The 23,263-nt window shown below is 41.9% G+C and overlaps 1 protein-coding gene across 1 annotated transcript in view; it reads right to left on the minus strand.

The window, feature by feature from the left end:
* The window catches only part of LOC311244018 (uncharacterized protein), a gene marked incomplete at its 3' end in the record, with an annotated part of 85,224 nt that extends 62,448 nt beyond the window's left edge, over nucleotides 1–22,776 (minus strand). Inside the window, exon 1 of the mRNA XM_084333427.1 lies at nucleotides 22,687–22,776. The remainder of the gene's footprint in view (nucleotides 1–22,686) is intronic.
* Nucleotides 22,777–23,263: the final 487 nt, after the last annotated feature.

Here is a 23,263-nt window from a genome sequence, read left to right on the forward strand (position 1 = left end):
TGTAGATATTTCTTGATAGATCACATCGAGATATGTAATAATCCAGACCTTTCGGCAAATTTTTTCCGGTTGGAACCATCGTGATGCTATCAGCTTTTTAGCCACTGTGATACCCGATAAAACCAATCTCTTTAGCTGTGGATGTACTGCACACTCAAAAACATCATTCAGCAGTAGTACAGAGGGGTGTACAGGTATATTCCAATTTAAGAGGTTTGATAGTTGCTGGGTCACCTCTTTCCAGAATATCTTAACTGGTGGGCAGTCCCAGTACATGTGCATAAATGTCCCCTTGTCCCCATTTGTACATAAGGAGCATTTGGAGTCTTGTATAAGACCCATTTTTTTCAGTCTTATAGGAGTCAAGTATGTCCTGTGAATATAGTTAAGATTGATTTGTTGATGGTCCGGGTTCCTTGATGTGAATCGAATATTTGCCCAGGCTTCTTGCCAATCAAAATCACTTTCCAGGTCTGGTATATCCCTCCTCCAGACGGAGTCTAGGTGGAGGGTTTCATATGAGGACGTTAGTAATTGATGATAAAAATCTGAAACAAAACCTCTTGATGTCTCTCTTTCATAGAAGAATTTGTGGTATCTGTGGTGTACAATTGGTATATTTAATGGAACACCGTGAGCCTTCAAACATGCCAATAGCTGTGCGTAAAAGTAATATGTGGACTTGGCGAGATTTTTTTGCGTATTTCATTGAAACTACAAAAAAAACCTGTTTATTGAAGACGTCTCCTAATGAGTGTATGCCTTGCTTTTCCCATCTAGGGAATCTTATAGGTTGTTTTTCTATCCAGAGTGCATTGTTATTGAATAAGGGAGTATGATTATGCCATTTATGTAGGGTAGAATATTTTTTTTGTGTTTCGCGCCATATCCGGATCGCATGAGTGATTATGGGGCCAAATTTCCGTTTGCATTGCTTAATTGGTAATTTGGTGTATACTATGCCCTTCAGCTTATGTGGAGCTACTATATTTTCTTCTAAATTTCTCCAGGATACTAATGCTTGGGGATCAAACCATGTTGTTAGTGGTCTTAAAGTGTACGCCTTAAAGTAGTGGTAGAAATCTGGAAATGCCATACCTCCGTCTGCTTTGTTTCTCTGTGCGGTGGATCTTTTTATACGTGGTGGTTTGTTATTCCAAATAAATTTGTATGTGGCGGAGTGTAATTCTTTCCAGTAACCCTTTGGAGGGGGTAGCGGTAGCATTGAACTGAAGAAGTTGATTCTAGGTAGGACGTCCATCTTGATTATTGATATACGTGCCTGTAATGAGTTTTTAAGTTTCGACCACCTGACAAGGTCGTATTTGATTTTGTTTTGGATTTTTATGTAATTGTGCTTCACCGTTTGTCTTATGGTGGGGAATATTTCCACTCCCAAGCATCTGAAATGTTTTACCATCGGTATCTCTCCTGGGAGGGTTGTATCTTTTTTTGCAGGGGTGTTAAGTGGAAGGAAAGCCGACTTCGGCCAATTTATCTTAAATCCCGATAAATCACCAAAGTCCTCAATCAACTTGAGTAGATGAGGCAATGTGGTGTTGGGGTTTTGCATGAACAATATTACGTCGTCCGCATATAAACTAATTTTTTGTTGTGTGCCCTTGATTACGATTGGTTCTATGGGATTGTCTTATATATTGTGCTAAAGGCTCTAATGATAGATTGAACAGTCCGGGACTAAGAGGACAACCCTGTCTGGCAGAGCGTGATACCGGAAAGATTTTGGAGATGATTGTGCCTGTTGTAATCATGGCCGATGGGTCTTTGTATAATACTTTAATCATATCGATGAATCCTTTTCCTAACCCCATCCTTTCTAGTACTGCCCATAGATACGACCATTCCAGCCTGTCAAAGGCTGTCATAGCATCCAGGGACAGCATCGCCTTAGGTATGGTGTCCTCCTTGTCGGCATCAAGTACGTGCAGTATTCGTCTTATGTTTTCAGTGATCAGGCGGCCTCCTATGAAGCCAGTTTGGTCCGGGTGAACTAAAGACGTCATATGCTTTTGTAATCTGATGGCTAATACCTTAGAGTACAGTTTGATATCGGTTCCGAGGAGGCTTAAAGGTCTATAACTACCGCACTCGTTGGGGGTCTTTGTCTTTTTTAAGGAGGACTGTTATGAGTGCAATATTGTCATTCTTATGGAAGTTCCCCTCCTTGACTGAGTATAAGATCATATTTAGTAATAAGGGGCCAATTATGTCCCAACAAGAAAGGTACATTTCTGATGGGAAACCGTCTCTTCCAGGAGCCTTACCACTTTGCATTGCGGTTATGGCCTTCTTGAGTTCCTCTAGTGTGATCGGTGTTTCTAACTGTTTAGCGTCATCCTCTGAAAGTTTAGGGAGAATAATTTGATTAAGAAATGTGTCAATTTTGTTTTGATCGAAGGTCGTTTCTGATTTATACAAGTCGGAGTAGAATACTTTGAATGTATCGTTTATTTTTACAGGATCTGTTACAAGTACTTGTTGTGCTCTAATGGTAGTTATATCTGCAAATTTTGCATTAATTCTTAATCGCATGGCTAATAGGTGGCTGGGTTTGGAACCATGGGAGTACTGCTGTTGTCTTGTGCTGCGTATTTGTATTTCCGATTGTTGTCTGTATATGGCATTGATCTCTATTTTTAGTACGTTAACTTGATTCTCTAGTCGAGTTGAGTTGTTGTATTTTAGAGAATTAAATAACGTTGAGTAAAGCGTTTCCAGCTCAGCCAGTTTTGTGCATTGATTCTTGCGCATTTTGGAGGAAAAGCTATCCGTGAAATCTTTGATCATTCCCTTTACCGACATCCATATTATTCTGGGGTCTTGCTCCGAGTTTGCATTCTCCCGTTGGAATACTAAAAGAGCTTCTTTGAGTTGTGTAATGAATTCCTTGTTATTAAGCAGCAACGAGTTAAATCGCCATCTTGGGGCTCGGGAGGATAGTATACCAAATGTACCTTTAAGGAGTAAATAACAGTGATCTGATAGTGCGTTGGGTATCATTTCCACTTCATAATTATCAAATAGTCTCTGTGATGCAAAGACATAATCTATTCTGGATAGTGTATTATGTCTCGCAGATCGACAAGAGTACTTTCGGGTCGTGGGATTAAGTAACCGCCATAAGTCATTTACACCTGTAATCTTCGACCAATCCTTTAATGCCTTCAATGAATTCTTTTGTTCGCTGGAAAAGGCGAGGTAAGATTTGTCCATCCTTGGGTTCCAGATGGCATTAAAATCCGCACCTATTATAAAAGAGTAATCGGGAATGTCTAACATTGCATTGGTTAGTGTAGTGAAGAAATCTTCTTCGTACAAATTTGGGGCGTATACCGCTACCAACGCTATTTTCCTGTTCTTATGTTCAATCTTAGCTATAGTTATCCGACCTTCTACATCAGACCATACTCCCTTTAGTACAATATTCAACTTACGTTTAACGACTATGGCTACACCCCGAGTTCTTGTACCAATAGAAGAGTGACTAATATTATGGTATGTGTTGTCCGCTAATTTATCTATGTCTTTCTCTAGAATGTGTGTTTCGCTTAGCAGAGCAATGTCCACATGTTCTTTTTTCATCAGTGTGAGCACGCTTTTGCGTTTGAGTTGGTTATTTATTCCCCCGGTGTTCCATATCATTATATTCAAACTAGCCATAATCTATACATGTTGTATTGTAATTTTTGGTAATGCTTCTAGAGTGCGAGGCAATAATAGATATACATCCCACTAGTGAGGTCCCGTTGAGAGCCGAGCTTAAAAACATACATATATACAAATCAAAATCCCCTACCCTTCCCTCCCACCGAGAGTCGTACAGGATTGTGTTCCATGAACACAACCTTTGCGTATGACTCCCTCCCTTGCACCACCGGATATCCCAGAATGATCCAATTATCCTTAACATTCCTATGTATACCATAGGATCTAACACTCTAAATTCTACCATAAGTAGAATGTCGACTGTGGCTTGGCCACTTTCCCGTAAAATAAAAATGTAAATAAGATAAAACTAAAAATAAAGACCAAAAATAAGCTTCAATTGTCATGCCCTAATCACTTACATTTTATATGAACTTGTGTAATTTATAGTAACCCATGAATAATATGGAGGTATTGAACTGAAGAGAGAGCCTCAATAAATCAGAGAAAACGGATGAAAAAAAACAAGTAAAAGGAAGAGAACATTAACTTAGATCTTAAAAGAGCATTGCTATGCTTAAACATCTAAAGTATATATTGGAGAAGTAGTGGAAATATTTCCAATTAATAAAAAACAGTTTTTAAATACGTATATGCAGCATTTCCCCTGACCGGGGTGGGCGATGATCCGTTGTGTAGAATGATCTTTCAGCCGGCCGCTGCTATGATGGTTCTGTGGTTCTGCATCTAGATGCTGTTGATTATTCCCCCGAGGGGCTTCTGGTAGAGTGACTGACCACGTATTGCTGTTATTCCAGAATGTTCCCTATATCAAAGAATGCTTTAGATGTTCTAGATTATTCCAATATGTCGTTTTTACATTGTTTGAATGTTCCAGTATGTTCTGGAGTGTTCCAATCTTGAATCCAATATGTCCGCAATAATAGAAACCCGACGGGGAAAGCATTCAATAACTCTGAGCACGTAGGTCTCTCTGTCCCAAATCCTCGGTTCATTAAAGATTGTACTATATGGTGACCTTGCATAACAGAGATTAAAAGGCCATTTATACACTATTTTGCGTGTTGTGCAGACAAGTATTTGGCTGCATCTTCAGGCGAGTTGAGGAAAACCCTTGCTCCTTTTTTATCGACAATGCGAAGTATTGCAGGGTATGTTAATAGGGGTCTGTATTTCTCCAGATATAGTTGAGACATCACCGTCTTGAACTTGGCACGCAGGTCCACTACATCCCGACAATAATCTTCAAAGCAGTGTATTGGTACATCCATGTATTTCAGATTGCCTTTCATCCTGCGAGTTTCACGAATAATCATTTCTTTTATTCTGACTTGGCGCAGGATAACCAATATCACTCTGGGCTTAGCGTTATTGCCAATGGAACGGGTCCCCAATCTGTAGCACTGTTCCACCTCTGGTACTTTAGGAAGGATCTCTGTTCCCAAGATTTTCTGTAATTCTGTGGCAAACTCTTCAGGGTGAGCACATCTCACTGACTCGTCCAGACCGACTATACGAATATTCAGCTTGCGTTTTTGATATTCCATCTAGAATATTTTGGCTTTCTGTTCTTCATTGATTCGCTTAAGCTCCATCGTTATATCGCTGAGCTCCGTATTGATTTATTTGTAGTTTCCCTTCATCTCAGCAGTTAGGTTAACGTTGATAACCTCTACTTCTTTGTAGATTCGAGCGAAAAAAAATTCGTGGGCTTCCATTCCTGTTTCCAGAGCCTCGGTGCGTTTAATATGTGCGTCGGCGTCCGCTCTCAGCGCATCTATTTTGCCTTCAATAGATTCTTTAATAGCATCTACTTTTTGGGTTATTATCTTCTCCATTTCCTCCATTCTTTTCTCCATTGTCTTCCCCATTTCCTCCATTTTCCGGATGATATGTTCGGTGTCTGCGGAGGTATTTGATGGGGTTGAACTTGAAGCGGCCACTGTCAAGTCTATATTTTCTGCTGTATGCCGTACGAATCCTGATTCCTGCGGCGGGACCTCTGCGACTGTTTTTGGACTCGTGTTTTTCTTTGGTTTCATCTCGATTCTTTTGGTCAATATAATTAGTTGATAGTCTCAGTTGATATATGCGTCAAGTTTTAAACGCATTAATGGTTTATAAATATGTTTTTAAGGGGGGCCAGGTGGCGCACGGAGATTACGTTCGTCACCAACACCGGGAGACACTAGGATTCGCCTGTTCGAATCCAGCTCCCGGCGTTGCTATCAGCTTGGCTGTCCTCTCACGCTGATACAATTGGCTGTATCAGGGGGTGGGAAGCTGAAGGGTGGGTCCTGGGCGTTGTGGACAGCGACCCCTACAGTTCGGTCGGGGCGCCTGCTCAGCGAGGGTTGGATCTGAGGAGAGATAGTGTGGCCTCCCACACGCTACACTCTCCCCGGTGAGAACCTGCGCGGCCAGGTTGGCCTGCCCCAGGCTGCACATGCGTCGGAGGAAAGCATGTGACAGTCTCCGGTCTCCCGGACCAACAGTAGGGGAAAGTATGCAACAACCAGGAAGGGTGGGATGGGAGAAAAATCGGGAAAAAGGAGGGGAAGAAAGATAATAATAAAAAAAAAAAAAAAGTTTTTAAAACGAAGAAAAAAAATAACGGGTGAGCAGCTGTGTCACATGCGACCTACTCCATTCTAACGCTAAACCGTTAGAATGTATATATTTTATTTTATGATCTCTGTCTCTTAAACAGTACTGCAGGGCTATTCAACTAAATTGTTCAGGGGGCCACATTGTCAGAAACCCAAGGGGCCAGGGGCCGGACTGCCACGGCGCCTCCCCGTGCTATGAATATATGTACACTTGACACAACACGCAACCACATTTTCACAACTTTTATTTAAAGGGGAACTATTTTACAATTTCTTTCACTATTTGGGCACTTTTACACAATTCCTGTGGGTTTATGGAACACCTCTGTAATATGTTTTTTTTTAATTCATTGTTTTGTATTTCTAATCAAGTACTCAAAAACACGTTTTGAGCCTGGGCTCCAACCACTGTGGGAACTGTGTGGAAACTCAGCTGATTATCATGCAGCAGTGTCTCTCTGACATCACAAATCAGCACATTTTCAGATGACTCAGTTCAGTGAGGGTGAATATTGTGAGAGGAGAATTGGAAGAATGCGCCAATATGAGAATTAGAGACATAGATCATATTAATATAAGTCCACATAGCTAGGAAACAATGCTAAACACTGAAAAAGGCCATTTATAAGATCCCATTTAACTACATTGCAAAAGTAGTATACTTTTCAAAAAAAGTGCTTCATTTATGTGCAACAACTGCAACATCTCCTCTTCAACATTTCAATATAAAAATAAAATAAAAAACAAACAAGTGCATGATGTGCATATGAACATTCTAACATCAACACTTGAACAAAAAAACACATTTATAGTGCAGCTGAGCTTATGAAAAAGTGCTTCATGTCTGTGCAACAACAGCAAATCACAGCATCTTATTAGCACTTATTGTCGACTCTTAACTCTCAAACATCAGGGGGGTGGGGGGCAGACAGGCCTAGCCTACATACACACATCTAATGAGAGCGATTGCACTTCTTTGACTGGGCAATGGCAGAGAAAGAGGGTTCATAGGAAGTGAGGGCTACCCGCAAACAGTGATGCAAATGCTCATTTGTCAAGGAGGCATGGTTGCTTGTTTTAATGGCATTCATGTAAGAGAAACTGGATTCACAGGTGTATGTTGAGCCAAACATTGTTAGCACAGATATTGCTAGCGTTTTTATTTTGGGGAATGTCTTGACATGAATACACTTTATCCAAAATGTTGTGGTGGATTCATTCTCAAGTGCCTGCTTCAGAGCAGATGATGCTTGCATGTCAATTATTTCAAGTTGCAGGAGACCTTCATCAATGTGAAGTGATGCAAGGAACTCTTGTCCTTTTGTGGAAATAGCAGCTACATTGGCAAATGGGTTGCTCACAAAATGCATCAATTATCTGGACATGTCAAATTCATCAAATCAACTTGCAAAGTTTTCCCTCAATTTATCAATGAAATCTGTCATTAATTGAGTGACTTTTGGCTCAATTGTGCGTGTTAACGTTGACATGAAAAAAAAAGTAAAAAAAAAAAAAAAAAAAAAATTTAAAGAAAATATTTTTTTTTTATTTTTTTTTTATTATCATGTAATCTTTGGCGGGCCGGTCAGAATCATCCCGCGGGCCGGATCTGGCCCGCGGGCCGCCAGTTGAATAGCCCTGCAGTACTGTATATCTGTATGTCGTGTATGTCATAAATGTCATGAATTGAAAATGGGGGACAGTGATGTAAACAAGACGAAAGTCTGTCTCTGGTCTGCATCCCCTTAACAATTGTGTGTATTGAGCCATACTGTATTGTACCCATTCTGCAATCTATTAATAAAGTTTTCAATCAATCAATCAATCACAGCCGACCTCCTTAATGTACCCATTGTAAAAAACAAAAAAAAGCAGTGAGAGTGCTTTCAGCTACTACCCCTCAAAGCTTTTCTGGATGTTCGGGTGGATGGACATGGTGGTGATTGGATGGGGGGGTGTGTGGTGGGTTCTTCATGCCGGGGGTGACGGTCCCTGGGGTGTCGTGGGTTGGAGGAGTTCAGTGGTGGCGAATGTCGGGGCGCGTGCGGGAGAGTGGTGTTCGGCTCTGGGGGAGGTCTGGGGGGGTTTGGTTGGAGCCTATGGCTTCGTCTGGATCTTTCCCGGACCTTCCCTGGAGTTGGGTGCTGGTCACTTGCGTGTGCTTTGATGAATTTTGGTTGGTTCGTCGTTGGGCTCCCTCGGTTTGCTGGCGTTTTGGGGATTCCTTGCGCGGGGGCTCGCTACGGCTTCTGCTGTGTCCCTGGGGTCCCGGTGTCGTCTCCGACCGCCCGTGGTGCTGCATGTCTTCTGCTGTGTCCCTGGGGTCCCGGTGTCGTCTCCGACCGCCCGTGGTGCTGCATGTCTTCTGCTGTGTCCCTGGGGTCCCGGTGTCGTCTCCGACCGCCCGTGGTGCTGCGTGTCTTCTGTGTGTCCCGGGGGTCCCGGTGTCGTCTCCGACCGCCCGTGGTGCTGCATGTCTTCTGCTGTGTCCCGGGGGTCCCGGTGTCGTCTCCGACCGCCCGTGGTGCTGCATGTCTTCTGCTGTGTCCCGGGGGTCCCGGTGTCGTCTCCGACCGCCCGTGGTGCTGCATGTCTTCTGCTGTGTCCCTGGGGTCCCGCTGTCGTCTCCGACCGCCCGTGGTGCTGCATGTCTTCTGCTGTGTCCCTGGGGTCCCGGTGTCGTCTCCGACCGCCCGTGGTGCTGCATGTCTTCTGCTGTGTCCCTGGGGTCCCGGTGTCGTCTCCGACCGCCCGTGGTGCTGCATGTCTTCTGCTGTGTCCCGGGGGTCCCGGTGTCGTCTCCGACCGCCCGTGGTGCTGCATGTCTTCTGCTGTGTCCCTGGGGTCCCGCTGTCGTCTCCGACCGCCCGTGGTGCTGCATGTCTTCTCATTTGACCGCTGTTGTGTCTGTCTGCTTGAGTGTTTGGAGTTGTGGCTCCTTTGTCGTTTCCTCGTGGTGGCCGAGACCGGGGGAAATGGGGCGGCTCGCAGCGTGGTACTCCTGTCGCTGTGCATGGCGGTGTGAGTGGCGTGCGGGCTGTTTGTGTTTTCCTTCGGTCATGAGCCATGACGTGCTATATAAGGGAGTGTGTCTTGGATGGGGGTGTGGTGGGGATTGATGTGTGGGGTGTTTGAGGGACTGGCTGTTTCGGGGGGGGGTTCACATGCTAGCGAGCAACACTGTACTTATTGTACTTGTACAGTGTTGCTCACATGCTTTCGAGCAACACTGTACTTATTGTACTTATTTTATACCTATTCTTATGTCTGCACTTACTTTTATTCTGTCAACTGTATGTTCAATTCAATGCTTCAATTTATTTGCTGTGAAGCACTTTGAGCTACAATCCATGTATGAAAGGTGCTATAAAAATAAAGTTATTATTATTATAATATCAGAGTTAAAGTGTGAGTTACAAAGTGCCCAGAAGTCATTGACATTTAGTTTTGAAGCAGTGAGCTAAGCTCCCATCAAAACACATTTTACGACAGCTGTAAACTGCAATTTTGAGAGAGACATGATCCAATAACAAACCCTCACAAAAAACTAGCTAGTCTTAGCTATCTAACATTATCGATTTCATTACACAAGACACTACATGCACACATGATGCAGGCAGCGAGTTGCTCTCCTTGTACAGTAGGATCAGATGATTCAGATCCAAAGATCAGTGTCTGTGACAAAGGGGCTGTGCATATTGTCCAACTCCTCCATACAGACAAACGGACATTGCATTGCGCATTATTTAATTTTTAAACCACTGCCGCAGCCCAAACACACTACCCCCATTCAAATGAAAGGGAAAACTTTTTATGCTTTTCCTGCATTGTCTGATTTGATCAGAATGGAAAAAAAATAAACACAATGAAAGTCAGAGGTAATAGCTGGATGCTATGGGGGCAGGGTTCGAAATTAACGGGGGCTTGGGGCATAATGCCCTTGAAAATGGACAAAATGCCCTCGAAAATCAGTTAAGGGGGGCACTTAATGCCCCCGACAGTTTACTAATTATATATATATATTTATCCGGTAATGGAGCGTCTGTGTATCGTACGGTTCAGATGACGCGCAAATAAAAAAAAATTATTTGGCGGAGCCGGTGTTCTGCACTGGCTGCAGGCAGCAGCAGCACTGCAGCCCAATAGGGTCCAGCTGCAGCCAGGTGCTAGTCAGTTTGTGTAAAAATGGCACGCACAATATAAATCAATCTTCATTACGACTTTAAAAACATAGCCATCCTCAACTCGCCTGAAGATGCAGTCAAATTCTTGTCTGCACAACACGCAGAATAGTGTATAAATGGCCTTTTAATCTCTGTTATGCAAGGTCACCATATAGTACAATCTTTAATAACCGAGGATTTGGGAAAGAGAGACCTACGTGCTCAGAGTTTTTGAATGCTTTCCCCGTCGGGTTTATATTATTGCGGACATATTGGATTCAAGATTGGAACACTCCAGAACATACTGGAACATTCAAACAATGTAAAAATGACATATTGGAATAATCTAGAACATCTAAGCATTCTTTGATATATGGAACATTCTGGAATAACAGCAATACGTGGTCAGTCACTCTACCAGAAGCCCCTCGGGGGAATAATCAACAGCTATTTAGATGCAGAACCACAGAACCATCATAGCCGGCCGGCTGAAAGATCACTCTACACAACGATCATCGCCCACCCCGGTCAGGGGAAATGCTGCATATACGTATTTAAAAACTGTTTTTTATTAATGGGAAATAATTCCACTACTTCTCCAATTTATACTTTAGATGTTTAAGCATAGCAATGCTCTTTTAAGATCTAAGTTAATGTTCTCTTCCTTTTACTTGTTTTTTTTTTTTTTTTATCCGCTCTCTCTGATTTATTGAGGCTCTCTCTTCAGTTCAATACCTTCATATTATTCATGGGTTACTATAAATTACACAAGTTCATATAAAATGTAAGTGATTAGGGCATGACAAGTGAAGCTTATTTTTGGTCTTTATTTTTAGTTTTATCTCATTTAAATTTTTATTTATTTATTTTTTACTGGAAAGTGGCCAAGCCACAGTCGACATTCTGCTTATGGTAGAATTTAGAGTAGGGATGCCCCGATCGATCGGCCACCGATCGTTATCGGCCGATAATCAGTATAAATATGCGATCGGTGATCGGTGATAATGCTTTATTTTCGCCGATCGTCAAAACCGATCTCACTCGCTGAGTTCTGTCTCAGACACCGGGAGCTGCACTCACTCCCACACAGTGGTGCGGCGTCTGCTCCTCCCTCCAGCCCCTCCCGCGCGCATGTAAACACGGGTCTAGTCTAGTGGGACGAGAGGACGGCGTCTCCCTGAGCTAACGTTAGCTACCGTTACAAAATGACCCAGTCAACCATTCACTTCCAGTCCAATACATGATGAGGCATTGTCTAACCGAACGGTATCTAGCCGGCCAGCTACCGATAGCTCCTGACATCAACAAACGCTCCAGCAAGTCTAGTAGAGACGTGTATGATACCTCAGCTAGCTCACGTTAGCTGACGCCAGCTCACTGTTCAAAACGAAATGTCCCACTGAACTAAATAGTTCACCGAAGCGCTGTATCAACGTTATATAGCCGGCCAGCAGTAGCCACAGATAGCTCCTGATATCAATGTTTTATAACACTCATTCGATGCGTATTCGAGCTGAGGGCATGTTGTTGAATATGATCAATAGGGTCCAGCTGCAGCTCCGGAGAATCCTGGCCGTAGCTGCAGGCTACTCGAGTATAGGGTCCAGCTGCAGCTCCGGAGAATCCTGGCCGTAGCTGGAGGCTACTAGAGTACACACAGACAGTGGAGCTTGTTGCGTGGTGGCGATGTCTCGCAGATAATACAAGTACAAGTCTGTAATTATATATTTTATAAAAAAAATAAAATAAAAAAGAATTATATAAAATAACTTTTAATTTTTTTTTAATCAAAAACTATCGGTATCGGATCGGTATTGGCCGATATGGCTCACGAGTCACGACGATCGGTATCGGTGGCAAAAAACGTGATCGGGGCATCCCTAATTTAGAGTGTTAGATCCTATGGTATACATAGGAATGTTAAGGATAATTGGATCATTCTGGGATATCCGGTGGTGCAAGGGAGGGAGTCATACGCAAAGGTTGTGTTCATGGAACACAATCCTGTATGACTCTCGGTGGGAGGGAAGGGTAGGGGATTTTTATTTGTATATATGTATGTTTTTAAGCTCGGCTCTCAACGGGACCTCACTAGTGGGATGTATATCTATTATTGCCTCGCACTCTAGAAGCATTACCAAAAATTACAATGCAACATGTATAGACTATGGCTAGTTTGAATATAATGATATGGAACACCGGGGGAATAAATAACCAACTCAAACGCAAAAGCGTGCTCACACTAGGGGTGGGAATCACCAGTTTCATCATGATACGATACGATATCGATTATTTGGACAACGATACGATATTTGCCGATATCACAAAGTCTCTCACGATACAATACGATACGATTAGATTCAGGTGCCTGCGATCGATATGAGATGATATCATATGCCCATTTAACACAATCAGTTATGAGACTCGCCACAGGATTTTCAAAATAAGAGTATCGATATGAATCGATCTTATTACATTGCATCGATCCGATTCGATCATTGATAATTACATCGATGTATCGATCTGGATCGATGTATCGTCCCACCCCTAGCTCACACTGATGAAAAAAGAACATGTGGACATTGCTCTGCTAAGCGAAACGCACATTCTAGGGAAAGACATAGATAAATTAGCGGACAACATATACCATAATATCAGTCACTCTTCTATTGGTACGAGAACTCGGGTGTAGCCATAGTCGTTAAACGTAAGTTGAATATTGTACTAAAGGGAGTAGGGTCTGATGTAGAAGGTCGGATAACTATAGCTAAGATTGAACATAAGAACAGGAAAATAGCGTTGATAGCGGTATACGCCCCAAATTTGTACGAAGAAGATTTCTTCACTACACTAACCAATGCAATGTTAGACATTCCCGATTACTCATTTATAATAGGAGCGGATTTTAATGCCATCTGGAACCCAAGGATGGACAAATCTTACCTCGCCTTTTCCAGCGAACAAAAGAATTCATCGAAGGCATTAAAGGATTGGTCGAAGATTACAGGTGTAAATGACTTATGGCGGTTACTTAATCCCACGACCCGAAAGTACTCTTGTCGATCTGCGAGACATAATACACTATCCAGAATAGATTATGTCTTTGCATCACAGAGACTATTTGATAATTATGAAGTGGAAATACCCAACGCACTATCAGATCACTGTTATTTACTCCTTAAAGGTACATTTGGTATACTATCCTGCCGAGCCCCAAGATGGCGATTTAACTCGTTGCTGCTTAATAACAAGGAATTCATTACACAACTCAAAGAAGCTCTTATAGTATTCCAACGGGAGAATGCAAACTCGGTGCAAGACCCCAGAATAATATGGATGTCGGTAAAGGGAATGATCAAAGATTTCACGGATAGCTTTTCCTCCAAAATGCGCAAGAATCAATGCACAAAACTGGCTGAGCTGGAAACGCTTTACTCAACGTTATTTAATTCTCTAAAATACAACAACTCAACTCGACTAGAAAATCAAGTTAACGTACTAAAAATAGAGATCAATGCCATATACAGACAACAATCGGAAATACAAATACGCAGCACAAGACAACAGCAGTACTCCCATGGTTCCAAACCCAGCCACCTATTAGCCATGCGATTAAGAATTAATGCAACATTTGCAGATATAACTACCATTAGAGCACAACAAGTACTTGTAACAGATCCTGTAAAAATAAATGATACATTCAAAGTATTCTACTCCGACTTATATAAATCAGAAACGACCTTCGATCAAAACAAAATGGACACATTTCTTAATCAAATTATTCTCCCTAAACTTTCAGAGGATGACGCTAAACAGTTAGAAACACCGATCACACTAGATGAACTCAAGAAGGCCATAACCGCAATGAAAAGTGGTAAGGCTCCTGGAAGAGACGGTTTCCCATCAGAAATGTACCTTTCTTGTTGGGACATAATTGGCCCCTTATTACTAAATATGATCTTATACTCAGTCAAGGAGGGGAACTTCCATAAGAATGACAATATTGCACTCATAACAGTCCTCCTTAAAAAAGACAAAGACCCCAACGAGTGCGGTAGTTATAGACCTTTAAGCCTCCTCGGAACAGATATCAAACTGTACTCTAAGGTATTAGCCATCAGATTACAAAAGCATATGACGTCTTTAGTTCACCCGGACCAAACTGGCTTCATAGGAGGCCGCCTGATCACTGAGAACATAAGACGAATACTGCATGTACTTGATGCCGACAAGGAGGACACCATACCTAAGGCGATGCTGTCCCTGGATGCTATGAAGGCCTTTGACAGGCTGGAATGGTCGTATCTATGGGCAGTGCTAGAAAGGATGGGGTTAGGAAAAGGATTCATCGATATGATTAAAGTATTATACAAAGACCCATCGGCCATGATTACAACAGGCACAATCATCTCCAAAATATTTCCGGTATCACGCTCTGCCAGACAGGGTTGTCCTCTTAGTCCCGGACTGTTCAATCTATCATTAGAGCCTTTAGCACAATATATAAGACAATCCCAATCCATAGAACCAATCGTAATCAAGGGCACACAACAAAAAATTCGTTTATATGCGGACGATGTAATATTGTTCATGCAAAACCCCAACACCACATTGCCTCATCTGCTCAAGTTGATTGAGGACTTTGGTGATTTATCGGGATTTAAGATAAATTGGCCGAAGTCGGCTTTCCTTCCACTTAACACCCCTGCAAAAAAAGATACAACCCTCCCAGGACAGATACCGATGGTTAAACATTTCAGATGCTTGGGAGTGGAAATATTCCCTACCATAAGACAAACGGTGAAGCACAACTACACAAAAATCCAAAACAAAATCAAAGACAACCTTGATAGATGGGCAAAACTTAAAAACACAGTACAAGCACGGATATCAATAGTTAAGATGGATGTACTACCTAAAATCAACTTCTTCAGTTCAATGCTACCGTTACCCCCTCCAGAGGGTTACTGGAAAAGATTACACTCCTCCACATACAAATTTATTTGGAATAACAAACCACCACGTATAAAAAGATCCACCGCACAGAGAAATAAAGCAGATGGTGGCATGGCATTTCCAGATTTTTTCCTATATTTTAAGGCTTACACATTAAGTCCATTGACAACATGGTTTGACTCCCAAGCATTAGCATCCTGGAGAAAAATAGAAGAAAACATAGTAGCCCCACATAGACTGAAGGACATAGCATACACTAAACTACCAATCAAGCACTGTGAACGAAAATTTGGCCCCATAATTACTCATGCGATCCGGATATGGCGTGAACCACAAAAAAAAAATCCTAACCCACAAAAGTGGCACAATCATACTCCCTTATTCAATAACAATGCACTCTTAATTGGAAAACGACCTATAAGATTCCCTATATGTGAAGAGCAAGGCATACACTCATTAGGGGATGTTTTTAACAAACAGGGTTTTTGTAGTGATAAAGAAATACGCAAAAAATTTAATCTCACCAAGTCCACATGGCTTTTTCACAAACAGTTAGAGCTATGTTTGAAGTCTCACGGTGTTCCATTAGACAGACCAATTGAACACCACAGATACCACAAATTCTTCTACGCAAGAGAGACATCGAGAGGTTTTGTTTCAGAATTTTATCATCAATTACTAACGTCCTCGTATGAAACCCTCCAACTAGACTCTGTCTGGAGGAGGGATATACCAGACCTGGAAAATGACTTTGATTGGCAAGGAGCCTGGGCAAATGTCCGACTTACATCAAGGAACCCGGATCATCAACAAATCAATCTTAACTATATTCACAGGACATACTTGACTCCTATAAGACTGTGCCGAATGGGGCTTAAACAAGATTCCAAATGCACCCAATGTACAAATGGGGACGAAGGGACATTTATGCACATGTATTGGGACTGCTCACCAGTTAAGGCATTCTGGAAAGATGTGACCCAACAAATATCAAAACTCGTATCTTGGAATATACCTGTTGTACACCCCTCGGTATTACTATTGAATGATGTATTTGAGTTTGCAGTGAATCCACAGCTAAAGAGATTGGTTTTATCGGGTATCACAGTAGCCAAAAAGCTGATCGCATCACGCTGGTTTCAGCCGGAAAAAATTTGCCGTAAAGTTTGGTTTCTTACATATCTCGATGTAATTTACCATGAAATATCTACAGCAAGAATTCTGGGTCTCAATGAATCCAAAATGTCAATGTGGTTAGAAGTGGTGGAGAGAATAAAAGCTAGCTTATAATGGTAGTGTCTGGTTAGGTGCGAGGGATAGTGGAGGTACTTCTCAAGGTGGGGTCCGGGAGGGGGGGGTTCGAGCTGAGCATATGTGTGTAGGTTTTTTAGATAACAGGTATTAGGGGTATATCTTATATAAGACAACTAACTAAAATGTGATCTCATTGGATGTGCCCTGACAATTAATGCTTGTATATCTTATCGTGTGTTGTCATGTTTGTTTATATGTTTGTTTAAAAAATTATAAAAAAATAAAATACAAAAAAAAACATAGCCATTAACAGTACATAGGCATACACACATCTTGCCATAGCGTTAGCAGTTTGTACAAAACAACGCACGTTTTAACTATGGTAGCCCGACGCAGCCCGCAAGCTAATACTGTACAGTCAATGAAATGTCACCGTAGCTACTACTAGCTACTGTAGCAGAGGAGGAAATGGGAGTCTGAGAGGCGGGGTGTTTAAAGACAATGATAGGCGTTTATTCAACATCCAAGAAGGCTAACTCCAACTGTGTTTTACTAACTCCAACCGGGACTATTACCGCTGTCCCACTGCATGTTGATGTTATGAACTCCTCCTAACGTTACCGGAGCTGAAGGTGCCACACGCTAAAATGTCCGTGGGGACCAGCGCCAACCCATAGATAGTTCCAACTCACCGAATTACGTAATCCACCACAGTTGCACTCAATATTTAAATAATGTTAGTCTAAATAAATGTAGACAGAAACATAATAATTTCAAGCAGAAAACGAATCTTTCCATTAAGAACTGACCATCAGGGAATTTAAACATGGTTGACATTGTTTTTGTGTGTTTATATTAAAGAAAGGAAAGTCTAGTGCTGGCTGAGCATATTTTTTGTTTGCACTAAGTTAATACTTTGACAATATATTTTTCAGTCAGTTCGGTCTTTGTGTGCCAAACATTATTTAAGGCTGTAAACACTGTAAACCTTTTATTTTATTTTTAATAAATGAGAAGCATGTTTAGATTTGAGTGTTAAATTTTTTTTAATAAAAATTAACGTATATCGAACTGAAAACCGTGACCCCAAAATCGTGATACGAACCAAACCGTCCATTTTGTGAACCGTCCCACCCCTACCGTTTATCATAAAAATTCAGTGCCCCCGAAATACAAAAAAAAGCCCCCGAAAATCAATTAAGGGGGGCAAAAAAAGCCCTTGAAAAAAAATGTTAATTTCTAACCCTGTATGGGGGACAATTCAAAATAGTTGCTATCCTTCAGCATTGGATGAGCATGTTCAATATGAGACACTGCCGATTCCATTTGACTGTGTGTTCATTTCCAAGTTAAGGGGCACTTCACCAAAAAACAATGCCGACTCATTTTGCACATAATCTCACATACACCCAAACACTTAATTTAGTTTGACAGTTAGTGAGAGTAAATGAGTTTGAATATGCCTACCAGTGATGTCATCTGGGACATTGAATCATTGTGTTGTGTTAACACCATGAAATGATGTAGATGAAAGAATAGCAATACCTTGTCTTATAGGGACTGCTACCATATCATTTCAGTGAGCTGTATTTAACACAACACAATGATTCAACGTCCACAATGACATCTTTAGTGGCCATATTCATACTAATTTACTCTCAAACTAAATGAATGTGTGCAAACTGTTTTGGGATGTTTAGTGAGATGAGATTATGTGCAAAATAAAGCAGCATTGTTTTTTTTTGGTGAAGTGCCCCTTTAAATCTGACAGCAGAAATGTAGGTGGGAAGACACACTCACATTCAAAAACACATGCATATACATGCAAACACGCATACAAACACACACAAACACAGAAGGGGGTCTCTTGGTTTCTTGGCAGACTAGATTAGTGCATCGGCTGTCAGGAAAGAACAGCCCCATTTGTCAAGAGAAAGCATGGAGCTGCTAATCACATCAAAGGACCTGCTATACCCAGCCTAATATCAGCCCACAAGCAGGACTCCTCATTCCTCTGCATCTGCACCGCAAATCACTCCTACGCTGACACACACATACAACAACACACACACACACACAGACAACAACACACACACACACACACACAGACAACAACACACGCAGACAGAGACAAAGCGCTCATGTAGACAACGATGTGCCTGTCCAGAAGTGCAGTGTGCCATCTGCACCAGATAAACAACATGAAACGTATTGGATTTTATTTATTCAACGTGACATTGTGTTAACTCAGGAAATTGTTTGTGTACAACAGCACATATTCGAAATCACTGCACACGTCAGACGTGTCGAGCATTGCCCCTATAGTCCATTATTAGGCATAGGGTATTGGGGAAAACATGCAGGAAGAGTGGGACTCAATTCTCTTAGGTGTTCGATTTCACATGCAAGAGTATGTCACAACGGCGACTGGCTGAATGTTCTTAAACGTTCAAAGAAAAGGCAGTTATTTTTTGTTCATTCACCACTGCCATAGCCTTCCATTGTAAATGGTAAATGGCTGCATTTATATAGCGCTTTTATCCAAAGCGCTTTACAATTTGTTCCTCACATTTTACCCATTCACTCACACATTCACACAAAAGCAAAAGGGGCTATAGAAGGGGACATGGGTTGGGACTAGGGGGGTGTAAATATTTGACCCCACAACGATTCTATTATGATTCTTCAGGCAACGATTCAATGCATCATAAAATCTCTTCATTTGACCACAATTTGATTTGATTCGATACATTTTCGATCAGTTAATTCCCCCAAAAAAATGGTATACAAAAATGTGGCTGGGGGAGCTGATTCACTCAACATGAATGGACTATAGGTCAATACAAAATCGACATAAACAAACAAAAAATATTAAAAATATTTTAAAAATTGTAATAATAATAATAATTCTAAACGATTGTAACATTTTCAAATCGATGCAGTTGAATCGTCACCTTAGGATGGATGCATTGCGATGCATCGATGCATTGTTACACCCCTAGTTGGGAGTGGGACTCATGTTTGGTCAAGCAAAAATGTGAAATGGTTAAGTTATGAAACCGCCTGGTCCAGCTGCCAGATGATAGGGTGACTAAAAAGATCTTTAACTGGGACAGAGCATACCTGGTCAAGAGAGATGTCCATGATTTTCTCTTCTGCTCATTTAAGTATGATTTTTATGAATAATCTGCAGTGTAAGGTTAATATAATTAAACCAAAATAATAAACAATTCATCAGGATAAGTGGAAGGTGGAGATGTGGAAGAAACCAAAACTTAGAAAATCCGGATTTGTTTTGGCAGTCTGAGAGTTGTATGTTGAGTTGTTTTTTTGTGGAGGGGATTTTCAGCTTTGCAGGATTTTTGGAGAAAGCATGGCACTTAAGACAAAAACACATTATATCCTATATCATTTGATATTAATTCCTCTTGTTTCTTTGAAGTACATTGTTTACAGTTTGTTATTATGTTTTATTTTGTTTTCTTGGCCATCTTGGTCTATATGATCACTTACTGTTTATGTGTCTTGTAAGCCCATATGGGCTGGGCATACATCTGTATGTAAGACACAGAAATAAAAAATATCAATCAATCAATCACACACCAATGGCAGAGGAAACAATGCAAAGTGCCAACCTGCTCATCAGGAGCAATTAGGGGTTTAAGTGTCTTGCTCAAGGACACTTCGACACACTGTCCAGGAGGAGTGGGAATCAAACCGGGAACCTCCACATTACAACACATGGACTGAAGGAAGTCGCCACATTTAACTAAAATGCCATGTTAACATCTTAGGTGTCACTTGTTTACTGAAAGGTTTTGCCATTGTGATGTAATACAGTTATCTGAGGAAGAATTCCTTTCTAGACACTGTATTAAGGCACAATAGAGGGACTTTTCAGGGGGGAAACTAAACCTTTTCATGAAAATAAATGCACCTCAGATGTTAGCCTGGCATTTTAGTCAGATATGACGGTCATGGGTTTAGGGCCTATATGGTGTTGAAGACACATTTTCAGATACAATGGAAACCTGTGGTGAATCGACAGAAAATAAAAAAAGGGCAAGAACAAAAACAAAAAGATTTACGACCAGAACACAAGGCTACCAAAGGTCCATAGACACTAACACAACACGTCTTTAACAGACCCAGATAGACGTCAGCATGAACCAGAACACAAGGCTACCTGAGCCAGAGGTCCATAGACACTAGCGTGTCTTTAACAGGCCCAGCTAGACGTGAAATGAACCAGAACACAAGGCTACCGGAGCCAGAGGTCCATAGACACTAGCGCTTCTTTAACAGGCCCAGCTAGACATGAAATGAACCAGAACACAAGGTTACCGGAGCCAGAGGTCCATAGACACTAGCGCGTCTTTAACGCTAGACGTGAAGCACAGAGGGACGACACAACATATTCTGTCACATTTTTGGAATGTGCAATGTTCACATTTTGCTTAAACAAAAAACAAGAGTTTCATCGGCAGGAAAAAAAATGCTGTGTACAATCACCAGTATAAAAGGTAGCCTACATAGTATGCTTCTATTATCTGGTTTTCAAAAGATCTCATCATTCAGAGATTTGTCATTGGTTGTTAGCCTCTTGGAAAAATACGGTTTGCATTGTAAAACTAGATCCGTCACCTACTCTCCATGGTGATGAGGACGAAAAAGAACACTCAGAGGGCTTCAAACTGTCGTTGTCATGGAGACAGGTCCACTTGCGGTATAAATAGTGTGTAGCTATCGCCTTGGACACAGGCAAAAGATGGGGACATTTGCAATTCCACACAAATTAAGCCACCCCCACCCCTACTCCTACCTCGCCTACTCCTTTCTCATGGTAAAACTACTCTCTCCCACACACATATTTTCCCCCTACACACACAGCATTAACTATGTTTGTCCACCACAATACCACTAAAGGTCCACCACAAACAGATGAATTCCAAAACGGACAACACAATAACACATTCATAATACCATTATGCCAGTAAGGACACATTCACCATGCATGCAGTTTATGGTGACTTGAAGCTGAGGGTGTGACTGACTGGTTACAAGCATCCATAAAGATATGATCCTTCCTTCAGTAGCTCATTAAAATATGTCACTGTAGCTGCACAGCCCCTACCTACTCCTCTCATATCCCTGAAACCCTGTGGACCCCTGCAGGATATAATAACCTCAATCTTAATAATGTATCCATGACCAGTTGATACTAATGACATTTGAATTAACCTTTTGAATACAGAGCATATCAACGCCATGTCATATACACAGAGAGCATTGGATCGTGGTGCACTGTAGGCGACAACCTCGAGTCTAGACTAATGCCGATGAAGACTTGATTGGACACTGCAGAGGTTGCCTGTCCTGGGAAATACAGACTCAATCTCCATTTTCCTTCTATGACTAAGTTAGTATTATCTTCTATTATTACATGCCTACTGTTACTGTACTGTATGTCGTCCTCCTTGGCATGACTTGTTCTGAACGCCTGTGAGGGAGTGTGTTCCCCTTGCAATCTGGAGGTCATAACACCAACTACATGAATCTAGAGTGGGCTGTAAATGTGCCATGGAACTTCAACTACTACAATCTCATCCTCTTTGCCTACACCCCCACCTCTGAAATTATCTTAAAGACTGCACCTTTGAAAGGAGAAAGGACCCGGTCAGCACCACTACCTCCTCATCCCTCCATCCATCCCAGGCATTGTGTGCCACTGCCATGATGATGCAGCGGGGGGGGAACAATATACTCGTACTTGAAGCGGTCGGTGCAATAGCTCACCGGCTACAGGTCTCTCGTTGAGTTTTGTAATCCCACAGACTTGTCTAGTCACACACTACACTACATCCCCGGGGTCATGTTGTAGCCGGTTTGAAAAGGCTGCACCCATCAGCCTCTCCCCTGCGTCCTCCTCCCCGTCTGAGAGGGGAGCCCGTTCCTTCTGCTGCAGACACACACATTACAACAGCAGGCAGCAGCTGACAATGTTCTCTGCCACTTACCTCTCGTACACATTCAGACACAAAGGGCTGTCAAAACGAGTTGCTGCCTCCCCGGGCGAGTCAGGAAATTCTTCTTTATATCTCTCTGCATGGTCGTGGTGCTGCGAGCAGCAACAAGCTCAACCCGACACTTGGGGAGCTGCTGCAGAAAGCGCTCAGCAGCTACTAGAGCACCGGGGGGAGGGAGGGAGACCAATCACAGCCACGACCCAGACACACGTGTGTGAGAGAGAGAGAGAGAGAGAGAGAGAGAGAGAGAGAGAGAGAGAGAGAGAGAGAGAGAGAGAGAGAGAGAGAGAGAGAGAGAGAGAGAGAGAGAGAGAGAGAGAGAGAGAGAGAGAGAGAGAGAGAGAGAGAGAGAGAGAGAGAGAGAGAGAGAGAGAGGCAGGCAGACTTACATCAAATTTGAAAATGTTGTGAAATTGAAGGATGTGTTACTGACATCCAATTTGAATTGAAATGTTGTGATATTTTAAATATTGACTTTAATTAATATCAAGCATAATGGATTGGAAAATATATGTAAAGTCAATTGGGTTAACAAAATGCCAAGAGAAGAGAAATAACTGACTGTGTA

Source organism: Notolepis coatsorum (genome assembly GCF_963971535.1).
Source record: "Notolepis coatsorum genome assembly, chromosome: 17".
In the NCBI taxonomy this organism is placed as follows: domain Eukaryota; kingdom Metazoa; phylum Chordata; class Actinopteri; order Aulopiformes; family Paralepididae; genus Notolepis; species Notolepis coatsorum.